Source organism: Pavona decussata, unplaced genomic scaffold (assembly GCF_977016875.1).
Source record: "Pavona decussata unplaced genomic scaffold, jaPavDecu1.1 SCAFFOLD_11, whole genome shotgun sequence".
In the NCBI taxonomy this organism is placed as follows: domain Eukaryota; kingdom Metazoa; phylum Cnidaria; class Anthozoa; order Scleractinia; family Agariciidae; genus Pavona; species Pavona decussata.
The window spans coordinates 1,251,951-1,260,148 of record NW_028145434.1 but is presented as its reverse complement, the minus strand read 5'-3'; the positions used below and the strand labels follow the sequence as shown (position 1 = coordinate 1,260,148).

The following is an 8,198-nucleotide window of genomic DNA, read 5'->3' as shown; positions in this document are numbered from 1 at the left end:
GAAATTGGATTTAAGTAGGATTTAAACATTCCTAGTTCCTCTGGATCTGTGTGGACTACTTGGACCCACCTGCAATTGTGATTGTCTCTTATGACTTCCCGAGTTACACCATATAATCTTAGAAGCAATGGTCTGAATGTTGTACAAACTTCATACAATAGTAGATTCCTTCATGGCTCATATGCGTACATGATCTCACACATCTGGAACCAGTTGCCATCTGCTGTAAAAAACGCACCTAATGCATCATCCTTTCGGAGACTTTTAACTAAGTTAAATTTTAACGGCTGTCAATGCAGCAATTGCCTCTGACCCGATTTATTTTTATTTATTTATATTTAGATGTTACTTTTTAATTTAATTAGTAGTTATTATCTTTTTTTTATACTGTCAAACACTTATATCATGAGCCTGTGGCTCGGGGGACTGGGAGACCACCCCCTGTGTATTTGACACTAAATAAATTACTTACTTACTTTACTTACTTACTTGTGCCTGGTGACCAAGTCTCACTCCATGACCAACCACTATGTCAATTTTCAAATGTTCTGGTGGAAAACTAAGCCAGGGTCAAGCTTGTCATAACCCGGCCGCCGTCTTGCCTCAATAATGTTTATCTTGTGGCTGAGGGCTTCTTTCTTATCCTGCTCACTGCATTGTGGTACAAAGACAGTGATTTCCGCACCGGGGCACTTGGCCAACTGAATGGCTAACTCTCTGTTTATGGTGGAAAGTCCTCCCTTGCTTGATCCCCATTCAGATGCTAAAAAAGTGACTTGAATTTTGCTGGATCCTTGCAATTCTGGTGAGGTGGATGACATTATCAAGCACGTTCTTTAACAGGCTTCTTCAAAAAGGATCTCAAGGCCCAAAGGTCAGTAATCTGGAAAAGAAAAAGATTATAACATTGTACAATTATATAGAACTCTTAAAACATAACCTTTTCTGACGTAAAAAGGTATCAAAATACTTTATTTTCGTCCACCCTTCTGCTGCCTTCGTCAGAGTAAAATGACGACTAGGAAAAAAGATGCAGGAAAAAGATGCGAGAAAAGCCAAGGTAAGCCTAAGGGAAAGGCTGGCGTTCATTCACAGCGTTGGTGGCAAGAGGGCTAGTGGACCCGAGGGAGCAGCGAAAATTGAGCCGACATTTCACTTTATTCGCACTCCCTGTGACTTCATACTGTAGTGGGCGATCTTTAGGCTTTTTAAACACACCACCAAGTGTTTTTACTGGTCTGAGTGCCGTTTTGACATTTCTTGGTCCAGGATATGTCCCATTCTTTCATAGAAACCTTTCTGATGGGGTAGAGCCCAAGCCTGGTATTAGAGGTAACAATTAAACAAAACGCCGAGATGAGGCGGGGCATGACATGACATCTAACCAAAAACATGTTCCTACAGATAACTCTTAAACTTCAAAACAAGGCACTTTTGAAAATTTTACAATAAATAAACTGCATTATACTTTTTCTCATCCAAGGTACTGCTGTAACAACGATTAATACATGTAGAATTAAAACAGGGCTTTCATTTTCTCGCATTTTCTCCTAAACACCTACCGTGGGCTGTTAGTAAACTGACAAAGATCAGGGTTAGTTCACCTCTTTCATTTCCAAACTTTCAACCACACAAGTTCAAAACTGCATTCAAACTCATTCACCAATCTTCACGTAACGCACATCAATACTTTTGACCATCAGATTTACAATCAAAGGTAACGTTAGAGGCAGGTTTTTTACTGTTACTTACACAGGAACACACAAACATGCATACCAACGTCAAACTTCACGCCGACTGACTAGCTATGTCAGTATAAGGATAAACATATGCCAACATAGGCACGCGGTGCGTGCAAGAGCTACTTTCAGATTGAGGAAGTAAATTAAAGTATCTAATTTGAAGTAATTAGCAGGGGCGTAGCGTGGGATTTTGAAGATGTACGCACGAGAATAAATTTTTCGTAAGCGCCAAAGTCGCTTACAACTAGGGGGGTCTGGTGGCATGCTCCTGCAGAAAATTTTGAAATTTAGAGTCTCGGTAATGTTATCTCCCGGTTTTTCTGCGGGGCATTTTTAATAAATAATGCGGCAAAAATGCAGCAAAAAGTTGTTTATTTTAACCATTTCCCTAGTGTTTTCTGTAAGCTACAGTGTCTCGAAAAGAAAAAAAAAATACAAAAACAATGAAGACAGGTCACAAGCAAAGGGCGAGGTGTCACCCTTAAGACGGGCAAATTCCATTACCAACCTGTCAATATCCACGTTCTTATGTCTATGTATATGAAGGATTGCTAAGGAGCTTATTTTTCGTCCGTCATCATACTTCGCAGAGGAGATTTTAGTCTCTTCATGCTACTGAAGCTATATTCGGCAGTGCATGTAGACGCAGAATAAGTAAACAATGTTACGAGAGCAACATATTCACCGGGATGAAATTGGGAGTTTGCGTGGTCAAGAGTCTCAACCAAAGTCTGCGACGTCACATTCGGATCCATGCCACTCCATTTGTGCTTCCATCTTGTGGGGCGTTTTTCCTATTTTTGCTTACCACTCAAATGCACTTTGCCATTATTGTGTAATGTGAAAATGTGAAATTATTACCCAGCAAATTTAATGAGCAAATTTTTCAGATCTCAGCTGTACGCACGGGCGTACGTGCGTATATGGACGCTACGCCCCTGATTAGAGCTTGTTAGGACATAAGGCAACCAAGAAAGTTCATTGCAAATGTTTTTTGACGTCTTTGATGAAGTAAAGCATGAGCCATGATCAAGTGTGACTGCTGGATTATGGTACGTTCAAATACGTGACGCTTTTCATTGTCAAGTTTACTGAGGTTTGTGGATTGGCTTACCGGCTCACAGTCACACGTCGATTTTACTCCGGAAGGACATTTAAAAGCTGTAACTTGCATCTCCTTTTTTAGGATGAAAGAAAATTATTGAAGATGGTCCTGAATGCATGTCACAATCTTCAAAGCTGAATCATTATGAAAATAATAACTCCTCATTCGCAATTTTCAGGTTCTGATAAAACTCCAAGGGGGCTAGACGACGTGATTATCGGTGGGTATGTGCCACTCAGGCCCTGAAATTTGAACTCTTAATTTGAATTTGAATTTGAAAGGTTAAGAGAAGCATGCTAAGGTTTCATATTATCATCACGCCTGCCATCTCACGATTCTGCCATGAGTCGACAAGACTGCAAATGTCACGGTTTTGGGGGGATCTGGGGATATCATCTTGTAGCGTAAAATTGGAAATTTTTAAAATGTGGAATGCTAGTGCCATATAAATTGATCAACTAATAAAGGAGAACACTGCACAGACCTCTCAACCTCAAAACACCGAAAATCTTGAGACTGAGTTAAAAAAGATCTTGAAATTTCAGTAAAAATCTGGAGATTGATCGATCTGCAGACAAAACCGAGTAAACACAGGTGCTGATCAGGTTCATCAGCAATTTCCGCCATTTTGAAAACGTGGGTGACCAAATTACGAGAGACTGGTAATGAAAACCTAATTTGACACTTGTCTTCTATATATGGTTATGGACTGTGTTTCCAGTGAACCGACGGATGAACTTAGGGTTGTTTACTAACTATGGATTGATTTGCACAGAATTGGCGCAAGAAAGTCACCTTAGCAAGCACAAATGAAATTATTGAAGGATATTGCATCCTTTCAGCTTATGGCTCTGTTTATCGTGAGATTTTTGTGTTTCGTCGTGAGACCGTGAGACTGTAATGAGAGACCATGAGTGTCAGGGCAAAACTCGTGAGACTTGAGAGGTCTGGTACTTACTGAACTGTGTGATTTGTGCTTGTGTTTACCGTTTTTCCCTAGTTCCTAGGCCTCTTCTAGTAATTTTATTCAGCGGTCACCACAGAAGTCAACCATGCTGAGTTTCCCAGTCAGTGTTTGAAAGTTCATGCGAGATACACGGCGCGGGAAAGCAATCGGATCAAGATGGCAAAAAAAGGGTTCGTTTAATCTTGATCGGAAAAAAAAAATCTCCCTCCTTTTTGTCGAATCTCCAGATTTTTTTATGGGTCCGTCCAGATTTAATCCTTTATCAGAGGTTGGCAGGTCTGTATCATTAAACTTTTGCTCATAGTAATGGAGGTTTACTAACTTTTTACTGACTACGTTTATTCGCGCTGATGATGTGAATTCAATTAGTGCCCCTGAATTAGAGCAAATGTATTCACAGCCCGACAACGAAAGTAAAAGACTGGCTAAAACAATGAATCAAACAACCAGCAAACGCAAAGTGTCGACTTAGGTTTGCTAGCTATGCATTAACTATATTAAGAATGTTAATGGCGATATATTTTTCAAGAATGGCGATCCACTCGTCTTCACAAAGTCTCTTGCAAAACCAAGGAAGGACTATATCGTGCATTTATTTTAACGCATTTCGATTATTGTAGCCAGATATGGCACCATTGTGGAGCCAGGAACGCCAAGAAATTGGAGAGAGTAAACGAACGGGCACTTAGACTTGCATATAAGGATAAGAATAACTCTTACGATAGATTGCTAAGCTGGATTGGTTTGCATAGAACACTAGAGGGACGTCGTATCCAGGACATGTTGATCACAATAAATAGTTTCCAGGAGAGGGCACCGACCCCCATTGCAAACTTACTCAAAGTAAAGGACACAAAATGCAACTTAAGGGGCACAAACGTGCTTTCATTGCCCAAAGTAAGAAGCACCAAGCATGGTCTTAGGTCTTTTCGGTACTTCGCTGCAAAGACATGGAATGCGCTGCCGGACTCGATTCGCGCCATGGCCGGCACAAAAGAGTTTTTAAGAAGCATTCGTCATGCAGCATTTTAAAATTGTTATTATCGTGGTTAGCTTTTTAAATTGTAAATTTTAATTTGTAATTACACATGTATTGACACATGAATGATTAGATTTCCTAGATATTTTGGATTTTTAGATTTTTAGATTTTAGATTGTTAGCTAATTTTTATCTTTCTTTTTGTTTTTGTAATCTTATCTGTTTATTTGTGGGCTTCAGTGGAGTGCCACGTAAAATTAAGTTTTTATCTTATCTTATCTTATCTTATTTATCTCTGATAAAGCAATCTAGCAACCTCGTTCCCAGGGTCTCCCCTCTCTCGCTCCCGGGGACGTGAAGAGGAGAAACCCTGGGAACGAGGTTGGCAATGGGCAATTTTCTGCCGGAAACTCGCAGTATGTAAAAGAAACTGGGTGGACTTTGATCGCGAAATCACACAGGAACAATGACTCTAAAAATAGTGATCTTTCTGACGGTAATTGACCTTTAACCACATATTGAAACTTGGTAACAAAATATATTTTTTCCAAAACAGACAGGTAAACTTTACTTAATTCCAAAATGACATACCATTCGATGCACAAATGCTACAAATTCCGTAAGGTATTTGTACAAAGCGCGAAATGTTCACAAGCAAATTATCCACCCTAGTTTTCTACTCGATGCCAAATGGTCCATAAGCAATAAATTAAACTAGATTAAATGGCCTTGTGTGGAAAAAAAGTACTTTGATTCAAGCACATGCGTCGAACCGTGAACTCTGTAGCCTCCTTTTCCAAAAACGTTTTCTTCTTCATTGTATTGTATTACCGCATGCTATTCATAATAGTGCTCTTTACAATCTCATCACGATCAAAACCTCACCGATCAGTTGCGCTATCGTTGGTAAATGTTGGTTTGTTTGGTTCAGTTTCTTCTAAATTTTTCTCCTGAGGTCCATTTGTTTTTTCTACCAGACCACGCCTACTACGGTCACGCAAGAGCGAACCAGCTGAGGTTTCCCGGAATCGTTTTACTCGGGTCCCAGAGATGAAATTCTTTTTGTTTAGTAAAGTGAAATAATAGATTCATCCCGCCCGAAATCCTATATATGTGTCAAATATATATGTATGTGTCAAAGGCCAAATACTTCTGTACTGTCAAATATTACATGTAAAAGGTGCGGTAGGGTTGCGGCCTTGCGAATTTCCTTGGGTTCAACAGTTGTTTACAGCTGTAAAAGTTATTGCAACTGATTCTTCCCAGGGGGAGGGGAGAGGGGGGCAAAGTATCACGTTTAGGTGGAGTATTCATCCTATGTCCACTCCTGTGCTAATGACAGGGATCAACGAACCGATTGAAATCATCAGCTGGAAACGCATAAACACCACGAGCCAAACTCGACCTAAGACGAGGCGATAGCGTCACGCTTGAGGCAAGGCTTCAGCTGTTGAAAACCGTCGAAAACTATTCAAAATTGCTATTAATTTAGACATTCGAAATGTGAACGCAACGAAACTTTGCCCAAAACTAGAACTATGGCGCACTTATTCTTTGCCACTGGCTTTGTATTCTACTGATGTTAGCTCAGATGATCCCAACTGAACACGTGCTGTTGGAGGACCAATTTTATGTGTGTGAAGAAAACCGCGCTCTGTTCTAGCTCCGTTATGCAGACGGTTCTGTTAGTCACCTTCCCTCTGTGTTAATAACACTGCACCGCTCTTACAACTGAAGTTAGTGAATGTACCATAATGTTCGAGAAAAGGGCCCTAGCTGGTCCTAGCTAGGAATATAATTGTGGCGAGTCTGTACTATAATTGATTACGCCTACCTGCTTCTCCACTGTACCTCAATAGGCGAGTAAGAGGAACACTTTGCGACTTAACAAGCAAATATTTTGCTATTTTCTGATTTACCAGACAGTGCTCATTAACCAAGGCGGAAGCAAACTTTCGTTTCGTCCGAACTTTGTACGGGAAAATCCCCTTTCCCATCATCCCTTCCACGCAAATCATTACGTCACTCAGTTTAAGAGACAATCCCCCGGTTCTTTTTCATACCTTTGACTCGACTGTACAACAAAAGATAACAATGAGATTCAAAATTGTGTGATTTTGCTTCCGTTTTTGATTAGTTTTAAGTGCTTCCCGTTTACGGTTTCAAGAGCTCCCACGAAAAACTCGCCCGTATCTTTTTGTTTCTATTTATAATCATTACTGATCAATTGTTCCCTGTCACACAAGTGCATCACTTGAGAGAAGCAACTGGGGTCGGCAATACAGCCGGCAATATTCTACCGAAACTTTATTCTGATATTTTTCTTGTATACTTATGCTGTTACCTGCATATTAATACCATTTTGAGAGTACTCTTCTGTTATCTACTATACTGACATCCGACGATTCTAGAAATGCATGCTTTCAACTGCTATAGTTCAAATACAGCCTAAGAAGTCTTCTGACTTTAACACGTAAAGAAACTCGAAACTGAGCAACGGAGACACTTCAAAGTCTTAGTTGTATTGCAGCCAGAAACAAAGTGCTACACGTACATCATGATGCATTTGCTACATATTTTTCTCTACGCTGTGATTTGTTAAATTTTGTATCAGACCAAACACCGTGATGTTAACGAAATACTTCTTTCAACAACGGCAAGGCATCGCTTATACAGTACAAAAAAGCATTATAAAATGCCCATTCGTGCTTCATCAGTTCATGTTGCGCCTTTTTTAAAGAAAACCCATAAAATTTTCATCAATTGCAAGTAACAGGAACGTACTTACTTTTCAAATTAAAATTGGAAACCGTTTTAACGAATTTCCGTCTTTTATTTCGGAAAAAAACCTCGTCACACCAACTTTACATAAGCCCCAAAGGCTGCTAATTCCGAAAGTAACAACCCTCGTTACTTTCAGAATTTTACGGTAGTAGTTACCTTTTTACCACAGCAGTTAAACCGGGTTCTTTCTTTAGATTGTAATAATAATTGTTTGCTTATTTTAGAGACTAAACGAGGAAAACCAGTTAAGGGGGGGATTCTACCTAAATTTGAATGAAATTTGAAGAGGTTTTAAGAAGGGATAGAAGAAAGAAAATGATTTTTGGAACACTAACAGACAGTTGATACCCACGCAAGAGCACCCCAAGTTGCTAGTGTACTAACTTAGTATCCGTCTTTTAATTATTAACCAAAAATTCTAATTTTAAAACTTCACTAAATCTTCAATATTTCTTATTTCTCTTAATTTTACCAATCCTTCAAGAAAAATTATCTCCTCCCAAATATACCCAAAAATCACCCAAAAATTATCAAAACACCCCACAATACAGATTCACGGGATGAGTGTAGAGTTTTTGGATTGCTTGAAACGTGAACGAGATATTTCCATTAAAGCAATGT

The 8,198-nt window shown here is 39.5% G+C and overlaps 1 long non-coding RNA gene across 1 annotated transcript; it reads right to left on the bottom strand.

Moving 5' to 3' along the window:
* LOC146488110 (uncharacterized) lies at positions 1 to 6,751 on the bottom strand. The gene is made up of 3 exons (XR_014866942.1): positions 6,628 to 6,751; positions 482 to 883; positions 1 to 87 (listed from the first exon to the last, which is right to left on the bottom strand). It is a non-coding gene; the product is annotated as an uncharacterized LOC146488110 (long non-coding RNA).
* Between the last annotated feature and the right edge of the window lie 1,447 nt (positions 6,752 to 8,198).